The 20,356-nt window shown below is 41.7% G+C and overlaps 1 protein-coding gene and 1 long non-coding RNA gene across 6 annotated transcripts in view; one reads left to right on the top strand and one right to left on the bottom strand.

The window, feature by feature from the left end:
- Nucleotides 1-20,356, top strand: part of BIRC6 (baculoviral IAP repeat containing 6) — a 240,121-nt gene that overhangs the window by 164,421 nt on the left and 55,344 nt on the right. The window lies entirely within an intron of this gene.
- On the bottom strand, nucleotides 2,247-8,048 carry LOC136620862 (uncharacterized). The gene is made up of 2 exons (XR_010791182.1): nucleotides 7,144-8,048; nucleotides 2,247-5,895 (listed from the first exon to the last, which is right to left on the bottom strand). It is a non-coding gene; the product is annotated as an uncharacterized lncRNA (long non-coding RNA).

Raw genomic sequence — 20,356 nt, 5'->3', positions numbered from 1 at the left:
TCTTTTTTTTTTTTTGTGGTCTGCGGCTTTAAGCTGTCGTGACGATCATTACTGCAAAACACAGCTGTACCCATTTGAGTAATGGCATGAGACAGATGCTGCATCATAGAGGGGTACACTGTAGGGAAAACCACATTGTCACCATAGTCCCCAAATGATGTGCCAAGCACATAGGAATTGTATAAATACAAGGTGAAAACCATGGCAAATAGAAATTATAAACTTTCGGATGCTTTATGTGAATGTAGAAAAACCATTTTAGGCCTCATGCCAACGGGGAAAATCAGGCCCGCCGCAGATTCTTCATGCAGAATCCCTCAGCAGGTTCCTCCTTTCCCGCTGACATGAAGCCTAAAAAGATTTACTTACCTGTCCGGACGCTGTGGATCTTTCCTCCGTCGTGGCCGGATCTTCTTTCTTCGGCCCAGGCGGATGTGCTCGGCATGCCGGCCGCGTACCGCGCGCATTCGCCGTGCACTTTTTTTTTTTTTTTTTAAAACTCCTGCTCTCCCGCGCCGTAGAGCAGGAATTCAGCTGCGGGTGTGCCGCGGATCCGGACAGCTTTTATAGGCTGCAATAGAAGCCTGCAGGAGCCGTCCCCGCGGAAGACCCGCACTAAAATGGAGCATGCTGCAGGTGTTTTCCCGCACACACAATCCGCGCCTCAAGGGAAAATGACATCCGCAGGTATTTAATTACCTGCGGGTGTCCAATGCACCCTATGGGGCGCGGGTCACATGTGGGACACCCGCTGCGGATCTGTTCCTATGGACATGAGGCCTTAAAGGGAGTCCGAGAGCAGATCTTACCCCCAAATCACAGACGGTGCTAGTTTAAACATACCTATGTCGATGCTCTTAATAGTAGCAAAACTGGGAAAGAGGTTTTATTCACTCGTGTCGTGACCAAGAGTGCCTGCCGGGGGTTCTGAGCTGCTGGCAGTAAACACTCCCAAATCCCACCCCTCTGGAGTGCTAGATAAAGCCGTCCCCTGGATAACATGTCCAATGACGCAAGGGACTGCTATCGTTGTCTCAAGAACAGAGGTGAGGGGTTTGGGAGGATGTACCGCTGACCGGTCACTTCTCTGGTTCAACAGTCTGTTTGGTATGTGGCACTGGTAGCTAAGGCCGCTTTCACATCTGTGCTGGAACCTCTGTTTGGCGGTTTATCGCAGGTCTGGCGCAAAATGCCAGAAGAAAGTTCTGCATGCAGCGTTTTTCAGCTGATAAAGTGCCGGACCGCATTATAGTCAATGGGGTCAATTTGGTGCTGTTCAGTTTCATGATTAAACTGCTTCATTTGCCAGGAAATTCCCCTTTTCACTTCTGTAACGGAGCAGGAAAACGGAGCCGTTAGCGCAATTTTAAAAAGATGTTTTTCCAGTAACATTTTTCCCAGAAAGGTTATGTTTAGAATCCCGCCCGCTGTATGGCTCCTCTTCAGGACAGCAAGGCCAGCCAATTTATCTCCATTTATATTTCGCCCACATGGACCAGCATTTAGATACAGCTAAGGGCTCATGTCCATGGGCGTTTTTTTTAACCACATATTACGCGTGCGATACATTGGTGCGTGATACGCGGTGAATGAAGTCAATGGACTTCAGTGATCATGTGCGTGTAGACACTGTGTATAGATACACACAGGAAATAAATTTCAGCATGCTCTATTTCTTGAAGTACCACGCAGCCATGCTATGAAACAGAGTGGAGAATATTTTTCAAAATAGGATCACTGCCCATACACAGTCTATATTGACAGACTGACTATTTACGAACACCGGTAAAAAGCTCCTGGGAAACCCACAGCGTCTTATTGGTACAACCGTGGACATGAGGCCTTAATGCTGGAAGTTGGGGAGCTCTCTTTGGAGCTTCCTAAGTAGCATATACATTATATATAGTATTGATGTCCAGTTGATCAATATCCTATATTTCTGTTTGACACCATTATTTTACGTGGTCCTGTAGCGAGCCATTAATCCATTAAATAGATCACTGCCCTTTGAAATCTGTCATTTCTTAACCTCGTCTTAATCAGCGTAAACTACAATCTCATCAATGGCATTATATAGCCGATCATCAATTGTCAAGCATCCTCCTTAATAAACAGTCTTCACTTTGTGCCCCCCGTAAAATACTGATGGACACCCATTACCAGATGACGAGTTGTTCAACATGTGTTCTAAAATTCCCATGTCACCTGGTCTTGGAACTGGTAAAAGAAAAACAAAAGTTCTTGAGTTGACTTAACATGATTATTTTATTAAGATTATAAACAATACATTTTTAGCTTTTTTTTTATCAGTTTTCATAGGCTTTGTTCATTTCCATTTTGTTAAGGGCGAAATAACATAAAACGTTCATATTCACGTAAAAAAAAGGACTACCACCCTTCACTCCATCGTTACATTAATCGGAGGTTCGTCTCTCGATTTACAGTACAGTGACTATTGATACTGACATCAGCCGTACAGTAAACCTTCGTGTTAAACGGGAAAGAAACTCGCAAAATCAGTTTGTGCTGAACTCCTCCCTAGTTGTTCTCCACTCCCATCGTGGCTCTGGATGCAGCACACACTTCAGTGAATCTGGGAGGGCTGATCTCATCGTCTCCACCAAGTATGATGCACCAAGTGTAGGAAGGGAAGTGACAACCGCTTAGAGTTTCTGCTTCAGAAAACTGGTGGTCAGTGCTACATCGGCACTTAATACTATAAAACTGCCCATTAGAACCAGAATATTCACCTGAAAAAAGTAGGAAAGTTTTTTTTTTTTTGTTTGTTTTTGTTTTTTCTTTTTTTAATTTAACTGGAGTTGCTAATTGTATTTTATTAATGCTAGTTAGAATTCAGTTTTCCCCTTAACTCCTATTGGACATAAATGCTGCTTTACACGTCTTTTTCAGTTGAGAAACTTGTTACATAAGTGTTTCAGTAAGCTGCCTTCCAAGTATAAAACCTATACTGTACGTAGCACTTGATTAGGACCTCAAGAATATTGAAGTCTAGTTTACTGTAGACTTACTGCAATGCTTACAACTTTTTGTAATGGGTAATGGACGACTTTTTACGTGATTTTATGTTCACCAAGAATATTCAGTATCTCGTTATGCAAACAGTAACATTATTTCATTGCAACACAACCCTACACTTGCCCATGAGATGTGAGAACGAACACCATACTGATGGAATATATACAGTTCATCTAGATTATCAGTCTTGTTTCACCACCATTCCCTTCAGACTTTCATTGCCACCACTATCAATATGGCTCACTGACCTCAATGGTCAAAGTTAAAGGGGCAGGAGCTTAAAACGGGTGGAACTTCACCGTATTGTCTTTTAGATATCAGAAGGCATCCAACGGAGAGCCTTCATTTAAAACTTAATATTTGTACGTGGAAAATGCAGAACATCACTCCAAAAAAAAACCAATGCTCGTACATGTATTTGGAGTGATATGTGAATTTCTCAGTCTTCCCTCTAGTGTACGTTTTCCTATAATCCGAGTTGCTTTGATCATGTGAAAAATATTTTTGTTTTGTGTGATGGATGTGGTGGAGCCCTGTAGATTAGAGATGTGCTACCTCCTGATAAGGGAGTCTAGTTGAAGCATTGGATTTGGATAGAGCCATGGGTTTCATACACGCTCCAGACTCCTACTTTACATTCCTGTATGAACCCATTTACAAGTGACTGACGTACGTATTGTCGGGTAGAAATTCTGTCTTTTTCAAATCCCACCCCCCAAAAAATGGTCCCAGGTTAAATCCTCTTAGTAATTGTCTTGATTTAATCAAAAGTGTAATTTGTCAGTGGGATGTTGCGTTCAGGTATCAAACATTATTGCTTCTGTGTAAGGTGTGTGCTCGGGCACTTGGTGTTGGTTCGAAAATATTAGTTTAATTTGAAAATTTACAAATCCAAGTTTCATTATAAAAGTCAAAGCAAATGTAGATATGCTATATTTTATAGCCTATTTAAGGATGGTTATACCTGAGGGGTACAAGTAGCTCTTTTTAACTTATGGGGTGATAGACCATCTCATCTCATGCTTGGCTTTCAAACTCTCTCCTGCCGATATCAACAATACGTGTCGTTTTGACGTAATGTACATCGATGGCCTTTTTTTCATTAAAAAAATGTATTTTGGTAGGTCCTCTGTCTGCCTGTTTCCAGAATCGTCTCTCAGCCTGTGGTAAATTTATTTTGGTCAACTGATTAACCATTGAAAACAAGACCGACGTCCTTTTTGGGTAGCTCCATTTTTCTTTTACCTGCCATCAGTGAGGGCCCACAATGGAGAACCTTTTAACCTCTCTCTCCAGTTTGTTGGCCACCTTGACCTCCACATTTTAAGCCCTATGTGAATATACTAAATAAGTATTTTGTAAAGAGATTTCCATAAAATAACCTGAATTCATTGGTCTGTTCTGACATTACCCATTGTCATATTGTAATACTTTTTAATACATGGCTTTTCTTATGGAGTGCATTGTATTGGAAATTTTGACTTGCATAACCAAAGCAATGAAAGGGCGAGGACTCGATTGGTCAACTATCAGAACAGCTTCACAAAAAGCGTATGAGTGGTCCATAGGCGAGTCATGGAAAGCACCAGCTTCGCCGAGCAAGAATTGACATTTTATAAGTTTTCGTGTTACACAAAATTTAAACTTATTTGACAATATGGCGCACATACATTAACAGCATAGCTACACCGAGAACAAAGTGGCAAGCTTGCTTTTCAAGAGACACGACCGGTTAGTGATATCCATCCCAAGCATCTAAAACGGCGGTCTGTTAGTGAAACTGGTGCTTTTGTTATAATTGGTATTCGGTTATAATTTTAAATGACTATTCCTTCAGCGTCAAAGCTATACGTGACACTAAGAATCGGTGGAGCGTTTGTTAGATGAATGGATTATATTGGCTTTGATAACACACTTTACTAAATTTACACATGTGCTAAAAGTTAGGCCCTGGTTGGTGGTAGTTTCTTCTTCCCCCCTTGCCATACAAAGTTCGGTTTTAACCTCACAAATTGTAGTAATGCCTCGTGAACAATCTTTTAATCTCCTTACACGTTGTCTACAAAAGCCTCACATGGTACGCTCAAGCATTAATGGAATGACGAGGCCACTTTCATTTTGTCTGCCATGTTCTTGATGGTAATAAATAAAGCAACTTGGTTATAAGGGGGTAAATTTTAGTAAGGTGCTTTTAGTAAATAACATTCAGGGGGGAAAAATGAATTGCAACAAAAACCTTAATCCAGCCATGGTTGTGCCTGTATGGAAGCACATGTTAGAAAAGTTTTACATGGAGTTTAAGAAGACTTTTTTTTCCTATTGAGTGAGTGAGATGCCATAAGATGGACACAACTGTACAAATATTTCCTGTATCTTGAGTAATATGGCAGTAACACAGCACTCATGGGCTCTTAAAAAGTTGATGCACAGTTGCTGCACCTCTGTACACAAGAGATTTTCTACTCTTCCTCGTTTCATACTCCTATCTACATTGGCAGACGCACTCCATTGCCCATGGTCCACCTAGGCACTTAGCACTGGAATGTATTGGATGGTCTGAGGAGTCTCCTCTTCGAATCTTCTTGTCCCCTGCCATTATGTATGTAGTCACTGAGGAGTCACCCCACAACCACCTGGTTAAGCACTTGGCGTCGAGAGAGACCATCAGAGGGTGGTGTAGATGTACACAAACACAATGACAAAGAGATTGAGTACAGTTCCTATGATTCCCAGCATGGCTAAGATGGACTCCTCTTTCTCTTCTCTCTCCTCTTGCTTCTTCACTTCTGCTGCTGCTGCTGTGATAGCAGACGTGACCATGTTTCCCAGAAATGTCTTCAGCAATCCTCCGAAGACTATCTAGAAGAAAAGGGAAGGAAGAGAAACTTAGATTTTTTAAATTTACTTTCTCTAATGTATCTACTATGTAGCACAGGGATGATATTTGCATTCATGCAGGTGTTAGAGAAGTTTGAGAAGAAAAAGTTACTCTGATGCTAAACCATAGTCAGATGTGGTCACTTTTGTCACTAAACCTCTCAGAAATGTGGTCGTCAAGCACTCGAAATCATGTAAAGGAAAATTTACGAGTAAACTAAAAATTTTCTTAGCTTTTTTTAGTATTAAACCTTGTATGTAATGTATAGTCAGATCCCTTGTAGTGGCTATTGACATACTGATAAACTAAGTGCTCTATAATCCATTTGTATACTTGGAACTGAATTGCCAATTAACCCTCTTCCATGCTGGAGAGCTTAGGTTTGTTCATTTGGGCGCTCGTTACCAAGGAAGAATACGGCACTGTAGTCACTTGCTGTGCTACATCTTATCGTTGCCTTACAAGTGTTGCTCTAATTACCATTAATCAGATATTGTTATGCTTTTTTGGGGTTTTTTTTTGTCCCTCCCGTCTGTCACTTTTCACGTTTAGCAAGATTAAGGTCATGTATATTTTTTTTCTTTTGCAGCAATTAAATTTTTGATGCTGCCATGTTTTGTTCCATCTATTAATACGGCTGCACATAACATACATGCTTTTGTACATATGAACGCTCCTTTGTCTGAAAGGTAGGTGAAAAGGCATGGAAACTAGACAATTAAGCAAAAGGCTGTAATATATATTTTGCCTCCGTTTCATTTGTTACATTGATCTCACTTGTGACAGCATCCATGTAGCAGACCTGATTATCTCATGCAGCCATTGTTATATGAGAAGTCTCCATTTCATACAGCCTCTTCAGTGGGTTAACGGGTGGAGGGAGGGGGATGGAAGGGGTATAATTGTGTCAAAAAAGCAATTGGAAAACGTTTTTTTTTGGGGGGGGGGTTGTGTGCACCTGACCGTGCCGTTTCGTTCTAAGCATCCGTCGTCTTTCATGATGAATAATTAAAACTGGCTAGCATTAATAAAGATTTCTAAGTGGGAGGTGTAGGCTGTGTGCAAGTCTTTGTCTCCATTGCTGAGGGTACTGTAGTTCAGCGTGCTAAATAGAAGCCAAAGCGGGTTCTTTTTTGTTTTGCTTTTATTACCTTTCCATTGACAATTAGCAGAGGGAATCCTTTTGTTCCCAGCATGCATAAATTTGTAAAATGAGAATGGCTTCTTACCCTACTCTGCATCAGGAGTACGGTGGCATCAGGCATGCTTCTGTGTCCTCCACACAATGGAAAGCCCAGGATTTATCCTCCAGCAGAGCTGTAGCACACATGTATACATGCACTGTCCCTCTCCTCCTTTTTTTTCCTCCTTTTCTCAATAACGAACAAAGCAACAAAAATTTCACGGCTGCTCAGTCTATCGTTAATCCAACGAATCCAGGCGACACCAAAAAGATGCTACACTCAATATTGATCCACAGCGTGAGAAGAGCTTTCCAAGAGACTCGTCCTCAGTTCAAATCCAAGTTGTGGGTTTTTTTTGTTTTGTTTTCCCCCCCTCTTCGGTAGGCAGCCCCCACTGCTTTAATGCTTGACGATTTGTTTATTTCACTCTATAGTTTTTGGGCTTTTCATTGACTTTACGGAATTCCATCCCAGGATTTTCTCTTAGAACGTAAGTTACCCGTTCGCCTCTTGTCTCTTATTCCCGGTAGCATGGTTTTTTTTTAGGTCCAGCAGGATTTGCAACTGAGCTCCATCACTTGAATGTACTGTAAAGCTGTGGATGGAGTTCCCAGTCCGAGGAGTGCTTCACACCTCAAAAAGGCATTAGTGGCTGATAATTCCAAGGCATCCTCCTGAACACGGCATAACTCAACACCTAGCCCCAGAAGAGACGAGTGGCCGTGCACTGGCTTGCATTACAGTAGTGAGCCGTGACATTGACTAAACACGCACCTGGCACTTGCAGAATAAAGGAGCTACAAGCTGCCCTCCCAGACAGTGAGTTGCATAACAATGCGCAGCAGCACCATTGTCAGGCCAGGCACATTTGAAATCTGCAACCATTCCAGCGAGTAGCTTGTGCATACAGCAGGGGAGGGGAGTGAGAGTTAACCCCAGTCCTGTAAGCTCTAAAGGAAAGCTGCGTGACAAATGGTGACATTAGGGCACTGGAGCTGAAAAGCTGCTTCTACCTTTTTTTTTCTCCTTTTTTGCATCCTTTTTTGTTTTTTCCATGCTTTGTTACAACAGGCATATTGTTTTAAGGGAGGGCACTGCCTCTCTCTAGTCACTCCTTGCATGCTCACCACCCAAATCAGATGGGTCACAGTGTGTGCGTCATCAAGCTGTAACCAATGCTGATGACTGGAGGGTAATGTCCCTCGAGCATCTGTTTATGGAAAGCAATTATTTGAACTAACCTTCTGAAAATTAGAAAGTGTATGTGTGCTCTTATGCATGTGTGAGCTTACGGCTCATAAATTCGGATCACGGTTTTATGCAATCGTTGTTTTTATATTTTTTCCCCCCCCAACAATGTGGAAATCCTATCCAGTTTTTTTTTTTTTTTATTTTTTATTAAAGTCGTTAATTGAGAAGCCGGAGCAGGACTGCCGACCTAAAACAGAAAGGTCACATAGATATGCCGACTTCCTATCCGTGAAATGTCTAGGTTTCTCACCTGTTAGTTAATAATTGAATAATAGCAATCCTGTCCCATCAGTGCACAACCTGAAAGCTTTTTAGGTGGTAGAAATAAAAAAAAAAAACACGTACCTAACTTTAGAATTGTTTTATATAATCTGCTTCACAGCCATGAAAGCCCCCGAATTCTTTGAATAAATGTAGTTTCACTTATATGAATCTCTGTACAGTAGGAAAATATAGAAATTTTATATTTTCTAGGTGGCATAGGCCGGCTTCATATCTTCGTGGAAACGTTCGTCCAGATGTTCCGTCGCAGGTCTGGCTAAAAATACTGAAAGAAAAAGCGCTGCATGCATTGCTCTTTCTTTCATCCAAAAGCCGTCAGACCCCATTACACGGACAGCACGCAAGCCGAAAATACTACGGTGCACCTTTTTAGCCTTGTGGTGGTTTTACACTAGCTGATCTGACCTGAATGTTCCTCTGAACACTCCTTTCCCAACAAGCAGGTTATGTAGAATGACCAACAATCAGCTGATTTGTTTTAGCAAACACAAAATTACTGACTGATCAGGTGTATGTCTCCCCCTGTGGACAGGAAGATGTACTGCCGGCCTATTTCTTGGCCCAATGTAATGGGCACTGGTTGACGTGCAAGTCAATTGGCACTCATGTAAAAGAACCCTGAATTGTAATCTGAAGACAGCTTTGAGTTCCAAGAGTGCACTTTCCCCACCTTAGAAGCCCAGCACACTTCTGTTTTCCATTGTTGTTTCTGCTCTCTACTTTTATAAGCAACTTTTATGTCAGCAGCCAATTGGCGGCCACTTAAATATTGCCACCTGGTGCCAATCTATTTTCACGAATACCGACTGAGGCTCTGTTCACAGCTTCTGGTTTTCCCTTCTCCTGTTCCATCATGGGAAAATGAAAAAGGAAAGGCAGATTTATCCTATGACCGAAACAAACAGCGCCGAACCCTGTTGACTATAATGGGGTCCCTTCGAATTCCGTCATGCCTCCCGGATAAAATAGCGCAACATGCTGCACTGTTTTTTCTGTGAATCCAGGACCGGTTTGTACCAGAGATCCCGAATAGAGCCTCTACCACAGATGGCAAAATGACAATATTACTAGGATGGGTCATAAGATTAGTGATGGTCTGACCTGTGGGAACCCCAGCAGTTCTGAGAATGAGTAGACCCTTTTATGTTGCATCTCCATTCAACTGCTATTGTTCTCCGCACATCTGAACTGTTGTGCCAATGTACAGGGAATAACTCTAAGGGTGGTTGAACACCCGTGATGGGGATTCGATTTTCTTGCCCTTGGACAGTACTGAAAAGCGATGGGCAGACCCCATTGACTACAAAGCGGTCCGCCCAGCTGCCCGGGTTTTGGATGGAAGGAAAAGCGCTGCATTCAGTGCTGCTTCTCCCGCTATATTCACCTGCATCCGTGATGGACCCTCTGACCGGACAGATGTGAAATCAGCCTAAAGCAGTCACTATGGTTAGCTAGTGCTGCAGTTCCATCGTTGTGAGGTATAGTTGACTTTGACAGTGCGAACCATAGATCATTGTGTGTAAAAGCACCCCAACACTAGAAATGCACTGTGGGAATTGGGTGTAGTCTGAACATCATGTCAGCCATGTTGGATAGTGAAAAACAGGGGTATCTGAACAGAAGACCAATGGCAGGTCATATAATAGCCCCCTCCAATGGCAGGGCAAAATTTCTTCTTGAATCCAGAGGCTTGCTTTAATCCATGCAATAGTCATTTGAAGCATTGTTTCTAAGCCTACATTTTGCTTTATTTCTGTTGTATTAATGGTCGGTTGTTGGATGTAGTATGCTTGTTAGGGAGCACTTTTCTGGCTGTTCATCAAAATGGCAGTTGCAACCTCCTTGGAGAGCGGAACTGCTAAAATGAAGTTGCTTTTTCTAAGCTTGCTGGCTGATTCATAAACCTGCGATCCTTGGCCACATCTTTTCAGCAGGATGTGAAAAGTAATGTCTAGATGCTGGATAGCTTTTTTTTTTTTTTTTTCCTTTTTGCTAAACCTCAACAACGCCTTGTAGAACGGGATATTCCCTGACCTTACCTTTTTTTTTTTTTTTTTTTTTTTTTTTTTTAAAAGAACTCCTCTGCCCATACAAGTTACTGCAACCTTCATCCCTGTCAAGGCAAATAATAAGGCTTGTGCTTATGAATATTGTTAGAAGGCTTCTGGGTCAATGAGGCCACCAGAGCTGCTACTTTTATGGACGCTAGCAACAGGAAGTTGTAAAGCATTTTGGAAACAATGGATTGGCCGAGAACAATGGCTGAGTGGTTGACACTATTACGTTGCTGCACTGTGGTTCTGAACTTGAAACCACCCGGGCCAAGGGAACACACACGATCTCGCACAGTGACTGGCGGTTAGGGTGCCTTACTCTGACGAAGACTACTTCTAGCAAGTCCACATGCCCTAATAAGATTGAATGGGATTTATACCTACTGGAGCTTTACCTTTGTGTCCGCTGTATTAGTACACAGAGGTAGGAAGGCCCACATGCAGAATTTACTAATGACACAATTCTATTCAGTCATCTCCTACAATGTCAAAGTCACATTGAAGCAATCCTGCTGAGTGGTTCATTAACAAAGAGAGGTTGACCTAAAACAATGGCTGCATTCTGCTGGTGGCTCGTACATGGCAGCAGTGTGGGGGGTCTGGAACGCAGACCGTAATGCGAATGTTGCCTGTATCCAAATTAAGAGGAAATATTATATAGAGTACTCATAGTTGAGAACCATAATTAACCACTACACAGACCGTCTAGTGATCAGAATGAATTCTGTTTATTGTTGTACATTGCTAGTTTATATGCAAGTTGTAAAGAAGGCGTTTCCAAATGTTACCTGATGCCTGGTTACAAAGTACTTTTGGCAACTGTAAATCAACAAGCCTAATGTTACCTGATGCCTGGTTACAAAGTACTTTTGGCAACTGTAAATCAACAAGCTTTTCTAAACAAAAGGTATCAACAAAACTGTTTGAAGTAGACATGGAAACAGTTACAGTGTGATAATACAGGTTTTGTTAATTACATTTCTTGTTTGGGAAGAACTGTAATCTTCAAAGTTCATCAGCAATTTGCACATCAAAAGAGGGGACATTGTTTCTAATTTTCACATAGACAAAACTGGTTCAGCCACCTACTCGGAAGTCAGCACAAAGTTGGTAAGTTGGTATTCAGTAAGATAACTGAATAAAATCTAATTAGTCATACATTTAGTATTTTAAAATCAATATTCAAATAAACGCTTGAATATACCTTTTTACATATGATTCTGTATCCAAATTCTACTAGCAACTTCCGGAATGTTTTACATATAATACATAACATTATATAACCAAATAACTAATGTCACATTCATTACACTGTTTCCTTATCTTTCTTATGTTAGGTTATTGATTAATAATGATTGACCCCTATCAGCAGCATTACTTTACATTCTTCATTCTCCCAGAGTTGTTATGCTAGAAGCTTTTGAGTTTGAAATCCAATTTTGGAGTTTGAAAGGATTTTTTTCCCCTTAAATAGGGAAAATTGACTTCTACCACTTTGTTTTTCTTTCCTCTCAATCAACATATGGGGGGGGGGGGGGGGTATAGGCCAAACTGGATGGATATGTCTTTTTTGGCCTAACATACTATGCTACTATGTGTAAATCTAAGCAGTTCCAAGGTTTTGTTGTTTTTTTTTAGAAAATTCACACGTAGTGGGAATAGTGCAGATTTTGAGGCGAATTCACAGCAATTGAAAGGATGGGATCTGCTGCAGATAAACATCACAATCTGCACTAAGACTACAGTCACACGGGTGAGCACGATATCGCTGTGCTTGCGACGTGCGTTTCTTATGCTAGTGCGAGGTGTTTTATTGCACTTGCATGCGCATCACACGACATGCAATGTCTTTTAGGGTCCCGTGGAAAACAATGTATGAGGCGTTCCGAGGGAATACCCAAAGATTGGACATGCTGCAATTTTTTATTTTTTTTAAATGGGGTTTTTTCCCTCACATTGCTGCAAGGAATAATTCACTCACGTGAAGAAGTCCATCCTCCAACCGGTTTTTCTGTCTCTGGTCTACTCAGACGCCATTTTATATTATATGGCTGAAGTTAAAGTAAGAACAGAACCATGTATTTTATCAGATGCTTTAACAGAAATAATTGGCAATGTTAGTTTGGTCAATTTGCTTAATTTTGTAATCTTCTGACTTGATTCACCAAGGTAATGTTGAAAGTCCTGAGTGACATGTTATGACCATTCTAAAATTAATAAATGGTTAACCAAAAGAATGGATTTCGTATTCACACGAGTTTCGTGCAGTGTGATGCAAATATCTCTTGTGTAAATAAGCCCTTACATTGCGTGTTTGTCATGATTTTGTTGCAGATTTCGGTTTGTATTTTCCGCAGCAGAAAACTTTTTGTGAACATACCCTTATGGCTTATCCATTAGACATGTCAAAAAGAATGATTTCTATAACTGCCACTGTTACCCAAAACAGGGATGTCCTTGTATTTTGGCTGTTCTAGTACATCCAGGCTGTGTAAGATTGGCCATACAGACTAACTATGGGCTGAATGCTCATTTAGCCAACAACGAGCTCTCCTACTTCCCCTTCCTCCTAGTACACACAAGTGGACTGAGCCTGTCTGTGTAATCTGTTCTGAATGGGGAGAGGGGAGTAAGGCATTGCCAGACACCATGTGTGGTGCCTTATCTCCCTGAAGGGGAGGAGGCGGAGAAAGAATCAGACAAGTTGAAATTCAACTGCTGCTCCTCATCTTTTTTGACATCTGTTCTGTAGGGGAGAGTTTGGTGTCCCACATACCACTGAGGTGATTTGTAGGTTTCACCAATCTTAAATCTAAAACTCTAGCCATTTGTGTCCTAAATTCTGTGGATTCCCAGAAAAGTATTGTGAAGTTCATAAGAACATTACAGATGTCGTCCTGGTGTGGAAGAACACTTTATCCCACAGATGAAATGGTATTGAATAGTAATGCATATTGCCTTTATGGAATCGCCCCTTTTTGTAATTTTTTGTTGTGGCCCCATAGTGAATGATCATTATTGGTTCAGCGTTTACATCTTGCCCTCTCTATTAATCTCATTCTAGATAGATACTTTTCTGTCTTAGCTTGCAGTTACAAAGTTAATGGAAGTGTGAGCTCATACGTGTGTCTGGTTTATTTAGGGAGTATTTTCTAACCCGTAAGAAGCTGGTATTGACAATGGTATGACTTGCCGTTTCTGCGCTGGCAAACTGTTATAGGTTGGTTTGATATACGTGGACATAATCTGTTTTAGGCGTTTATGATAAATTAAACATTTTCTTCAGTGTCATGGCACTTGTTAGTAAGAAATAGTACAATACATTGTGGTAAACTGGTTTATGATTTACCCCACAAGTTCTGGCAAGTTCTCGCAAATGTTTGCTCAAGTCTTTCTCCTTATGCCACACTGAGCCCCAGAGACGATTAATCGTTTGACTAATATGGGTTTAAAATTGAATGCCTCGACTGCAAACCCAGAGGCAATGAAGCGCATGTGCCCGAGGCGTACGGTATTTCGGACATGAGACTAATGTGGGGTCATCTTAGAAGCATTATAGTTAGTCTTGTATCATAAATTAGTTGGTTCTTCTTTTTGACTTTACATTAATGTTACTTTTTGTTGATCACATTTTATTAGTATGCCAGCTAATTCAAATTTATGTGGAATCGGTCCTAAGAAAACTTACTTTTTTAATGGTTTTTGTGGGGCAGAGTAGTAAATTTTGTTTACAGCTTTTTTTAGAAGCCTAATAAACTCAGTTCACTCATTGACCTCTTTTAATTACCTTAACCAAGTATGGCAGAACATACAGCCATATACAGTAAACATGGTGATATTAAAAGGGTTTCTTGTCCACTATATATAGATTTGTCTGGTACGGTGAAAGTATCACATGTAAGTGACCAACCAGGTTTTGGGGTGGCTTCACATCTGCGCTCAGGGTTCAACTCGCCTGCTCTAGGCAAACTGCCGTCCCTAGACAGAACCAAATGAGGCAGGACAGGCTCAATTGACTTTAATCGGGTCCGTCTGCTTTCCGCCCAGCTTTTGAAGAGAAAAAAGCCCTTTTTCTTCCAGTATTTTGAGCCAGATTTGTTCCGGAGGTTCCGACACAGATGGGAAACCGGCCGTAAGCCACTCACACGTGCGTTTTTCCAGCGCTTAATGCTGCATTTTCAGCGCAGCGCTAAACACTGTCAAACGCTACCATTGATTTCACTGGGGCTTTACATGTGCTAAACGCAGCATTTTTAACTCTGCGTTTTCCAAGCGCTGAGCTACTTTCATGCGTTTCTGCGTTTTAAAACGCAATTTTTTGTCCATTGAAAAGAATGGGCTGTGTTTTCAGTGCTGCTGAAAATGCAGTAGAATGTGATTATTACCCACTGCGTTTTTTCAGTTCTGGCATTATCAGCTTGCTTGGCTGCGTTTTATAACTATGCTGAAAACACATTCAGAGGCCTCATGTTCACGGGGAAATTTGGGGGGACGCGTATTCCCAGTGCAGAATCCTGCAGCGGGTCCCTCCTGCCCCGCAGACATGAGGCCAAGGAATAGATAATACTTGCTGTCCGAACGCTGCAGGCCTCCCCTCTTTTGTGGTTTGTTTCTGCCCGGTGGATGTGCTCGGCACACCCGCAGTGACAGTTGCGTCTATGCCGTGGATCCAGACGGCTTCCATTTGCTTCCGTGTAAGCCGTGGGGGCCATTCATGCGGGAAAACTGCACAAAAATTAAGCATGCTGTGGTTGGTTTCCCACACGGCCCCGCACGCTGGGAAAAAATGACATCCGCAGGCATTTAATTACCTGCAGGTGCCCAATGAGTCCTTAAGGGCGCGGATGACACGCACGGGAGACCCACGCGGTTTTTCAAATTGTGTTTTTACTGGCGCATGTGTGAAAGTTGCCTTAGACCTCTCTCACACCGCTTTTTACAGCGTTTAAATGCTGCCAGAGGCTCCCATTGTTTTCAATGGACCCGCTTGAACGCAGTGATTTTCGAGTGGAGTGTGTCCTATTTTTGGACTATTGATGAGGAATGCTAAATGCTGGCGTCCGAAAGTAAAACGCGGCTAAGCCCTATAATTTAAATCGCAGTGCTTTCCCCATTGTACGTGTGAGGCCTTAGGCCGGAATCGCACGGACAAGTCTGATTCCTCATGTGGGAAGCCCATATGTGACCCTGCATTCTGCAAGTACCTGCGATGTGGATGACCGCGGAGCCTTGCAATACAGGGTTTCTTTTTTTCTTTGTATCTCCCGTGCCGTCGCTTAGCGATGCTGTGGCAGTCCATACGTAATGTTAATTGCATATGGGCTGTAGTTTTGGACGTGTCCATTGACTTCATTGGGGGCTGTCCGCGCAAATTCCGGGGCAAAATAGAGCATGCTGCGATTTTTCTTTTGATTGCGGGGATACGCAATTTGTGTCTGCAAGTGTGAAGGAAAAATCAAAAATGCATGCTTTTCAATGCTTGCGGTTTATCATGGACGGCGAGCGTGGAAACTGCAATTCAAATCCAGTCGTGTCAGGCCAGCCTTAGTCTAACGTTGTTTTGCGCAATTCTCTTTATTGGACTTTATTACACCCAAACATGAAAGTACTGCATCACGATTCTGTGAATTTATAGAAACGCTGTTATTAGAGCCAGAAGAAAGCATGTATAGTGTTCTTGCGGTACTGTAGTATAGGGCGCTAAAGGGTAGAAGCGTGCAAGGTAACACCCCAACATTGTGAAGGAGCAGCGCAGTGCGTGTATACAGCACTTCTCCGTTCTGCGATGCTTTGCGGAGGGGGAGGATTTCTACTTGAAGCACATTAAATGTAAAAGCCCCCTTGTTCTTGATGAATAAAGGGGCTGACTAAATGTGTAATTACGTACAACCCCTGTAATTGTGGCTTTCAAGCAGGAATGAAAACTGCCAATTATCCCATTACGTTTAGAGAGGTGTGGGGGCCGACGAGTGCCGCTGCATTCAAGGGGAAAATTATTAAATCTAACACGAAAAATTGAAACTATCCAGTTTATTAACCCTTTAGTGGCGAGCCCATATTTGTTTTAAGGGAGTCTGTCAGCAGAAACTTGCTGACCAAACTGCAGGCATGATGATCTAGAGCCGGAGGAGCCGAGCCGATGAATGGGGAAACATTCGGTGTAATGGCTCCTTCACACGACCGTGTTTGTGACGGTATTTGCGCACGCAAAATCTGCACACACTAAATACTGAGAAGGGAACCCATTGATTTCAATGGATTTGATCACGTGAGCAGGTTTTTAATAAAAAAAATATATATTTTTTTTCCCTGCGTTTGTGCAGCAGAGGCTCAACAGAAGTCTATGGGAGGTATGTTAATTCACAAGGGGAAGCGTGAAACACTGCGCAAAGTGCGGGGAGAAGAACACATCCAGACCTTATTAGGTTAATTATTGAACTGTTAATTATTAATTGTGAACTGGGTACTGTTTTTGTGCTCTTCACTATTCGGTAAAAATAACAATTACTTTCCTACCTGTATCAGCACGATTACTGAGATACCAAGTTTTATATATTTTTTTAATTTTTTACTACTTTTGCACAATAGGGCATTTTAGGGAAAAACAATGGACTCTGTATCGCCGCATTTCAAGAGCCATAGCATTTTTATTTTTCAAGCAATAAAGCTATGTGCGGTCTTGTTTTGTTGCGGGATGACTTATAGTTTATATTGGTACCAGTTTAAGGTGCATTTGAATTTTGGATAGTTTATTGCGGTTTTTGGGAGACAAAAGAAAAAGGACTAATGTAGTGCATCCTGCTAAGCCTATGATAGCAGCCTATTAGATGCTGCCGGAGGTGGGGTCTAAAGGTTGAGGCCTTTGTCAGGCTTCCCTCTGCCAATGGTAATTTTCAGTTGTACTGTATGGTGAGGGGAGGAGACCCCTGTCATTTGCTTTCATGCTGCAGCAGTTGTTAATTGTGGCATGTAATGAGTTAAATTCTCTGGATCTGGCGATTAGTGCAGGAGCCTGGCTGTAAGTAGTTGGCCTAGCCACCATTTAAAGTCTATTAACCCTTTCTGATCCATCAGACGTCTTCTGACAGTATGACTTGACCTTTACAGCTCTGATGTCGGAAGACGTCCGTCAGGGGTATTGCTATATTGCTTGACTGTTCCTGTCCGACACATTACCTGTTGTAGTACTGGCTTTAGCCAGCAGGTAGTGCCGGTTGTTTCTCAGCAGATAACGTGTGCAGGTGGTAGAAAAATTAAATTCGAAGGGGTTTAATGAGGTCAGTAAGGAAAAAAAGACGTATTAGCAGTCACTAAGAGGTTAAAAGGGATGTATGAGATGATATTAATGAAGAATCTGCAACTCCAGCACTCCTGTATGCTGCATGTCAAACTGAGCCACAGGGAGGCGCTGTCAATAGCGGGGGGGGGGGGGGGGGGGTGTAGGCTGGTTTTGTATAGTCTGATTCAACTTCCTTTTTATCCTTGTGTATAAGTAGCACAATATAAATAAGGAGCGGGCTGTAATCTGTGTGCTTGTGGGATTGTCCTTTCAACGTTATACATGAAAGCCAGGTATTTCGGTTTTTTTCGGTGGCCTTGGCTCACAAGTGTTGGCAAGCTGGATGCTAGACTATATTGTACAGTCTACAGAAGTACAAATTAGCAGCTAATCTGGATCTATCGGGGAGAAGCGTCACGAGATCAGCAGACAGGCTGCTTAATATTCTTCCAGCCACGTTCCAGATATCACAGTGCTTCATGTTAATTCAATAGGCGTGCTGCAAAAGCGCCTGTAGTTGTAATGAATCTTGTGGTTTGAAATAACAATGAAACCGAGGAAGCTTCTGCAGCTTAAAGCAACCTTCCAGGCTCGCCTTGCTTGGGCTCATTCTCCTCTATATATGTGCGGCAGCTAACTGATTCCCCCCTCCACCCCTCATACTGGTGCTTTACTCTGTACTTGTTCTCATTGTGCCTTTGCTGCAATAGAAATCATCTCTTCTTGCATTGACTTCATGGTGAGGCTTTGATTGACTGCGGTGTAATTACCCAAGTCTCTCAAAGGAGGCAGAATTGTAAGGGGAGGGTGCAGCAGCCTGCACCAATGATGAGACGGGAAGGACGGCGGGTGTCTCCCAGACTACTAGTCACAGATCACAGCTCTGCTCTAATGGAATGAAGCTAAAAAGCAGCCACGGTGCACGATCTAAGAATATATAAATGTCAGGTAATCACAACTTTTAGGTAGTAACTTGCATATCATTTTTTAGGTCAGGACTGGACAGTCTTCAAACTTATTTACTTTTTTTAGACTTTAGGGGTGTTTCCACAAATAGCAGATTTAGTATAGAAATTTCAGCCAATGAGATCTGTTTCATAAGTCTCAATGTACCAATTTTATGAATTTTTACAAACTCCCGTTCAGATGCATGGAACGATAGACGTTTCTGCAACAAATCTGCCCCATGTGAATATACCATAAAAGGGTCTTTGACTAAAAATTAAACTACTGTTTTTCTTGTATGTCCACTACAGTCTGTACCTGATACTACTTGTTAGAAAACCAGGTGATCATGATGTGTAGGCTCTACACTTATCTGGAATGTTATGCCTTCAAAGTGATATATTGTGGTAGAAAAGGAGTCCTACGCGTTCTCTCCCCGCCCCCCTTTCTCCTAACTGCCCGCAGCATATGAGTGGTTGCTTCTGCTTGCAGCCACTCATCTTGTGCTTTGTTCTTTATTCTGTATGTATGGATTACATTACTTTATTTGCTTTTTTTTTTTAAGTCACTAACGCTAGTATCGTCATTGTATGTGCATGTACTTTCCAGATTTCTGATTTTCTAATTGAGATGCTTTGTGAACGTAGCAAATGGTGTGAATGGTTTAATTTCCTTTGTGACATGATTTATAATATTGGAGCTAATCATTGCAGACACGTCTAACCATTCGTTGCAGTTGTAAAATCTTTGTGCTATATATTACTTATTTCTGTTCATTAAATCTATTTGGACCTGTCACAATGATTCATCTTATTGTCCTTGCAGTCTATCAGTGTAGAACTTTGAAAAGGCTGATATTTTGCTGTGCATAGAATAACAAAAATAAATGACTAGTGCTGCAAAATGGCGGTCACGCTCCAATCGGTGGAGAATTAGTATAAAAGAGTCTGTTGCCTTACTTGATCAAGTAGAAGTCTACTCTTTGATGAAACAATTAAGTATAAATTTAGTCAGGGACCATAAATAGGAAGGGGATTCCCTCGCAGAGACCCCCTACTCAAGGCTGCATGACTCGCTAACACTTTTTTGAAAAGTGGCTCCCCACCAAAAAGAATGTTGGATGAAAACTTAATAGATTCCATAAACATCCATATATCCAATGATATGATTTCAGGGTGACCTTTTCTGAAAAAATATCGAAATAATAAAATTCTTAGTTTTTAGGCAAAAGTGCATCAAATTAAGATACAGGAATATGAGGTTGTAAAAAAAAAGTTAGAACCCTAATCAACATATTGGCATATAATAAGCTATTAGCAAACAACCAATCACAGCAGATGTGACAGTGATTATGGCTGTTGGGAGGCCGGTATGTTCACCCACTCCTATCTTTGTACTTCTGTAAAGGTCAGCATGTTGGTAGTTTGCTCTGAGAATCTAGTACTTT

Source organism: Eleutherodactylus coqui, chromosome 3, assembly GCF_035609145.1.
Source record: "Eleutherodactylus coqui strain aEleCoq1 chromosome 3, aEleCoq1.hap1, whole genome shotgun sequence".
In the NCBI taxonomy this organism is placed as follows: Eukaryota; Metazoa; Chordata; class Amphibia; order Anura; family Eleutherodactylidae; genus Eleutherodactylus; species Eleutherodactylus coqui.
This window is presented reverse-complemented; position numbering and strand designations above follow the sequence as displayed.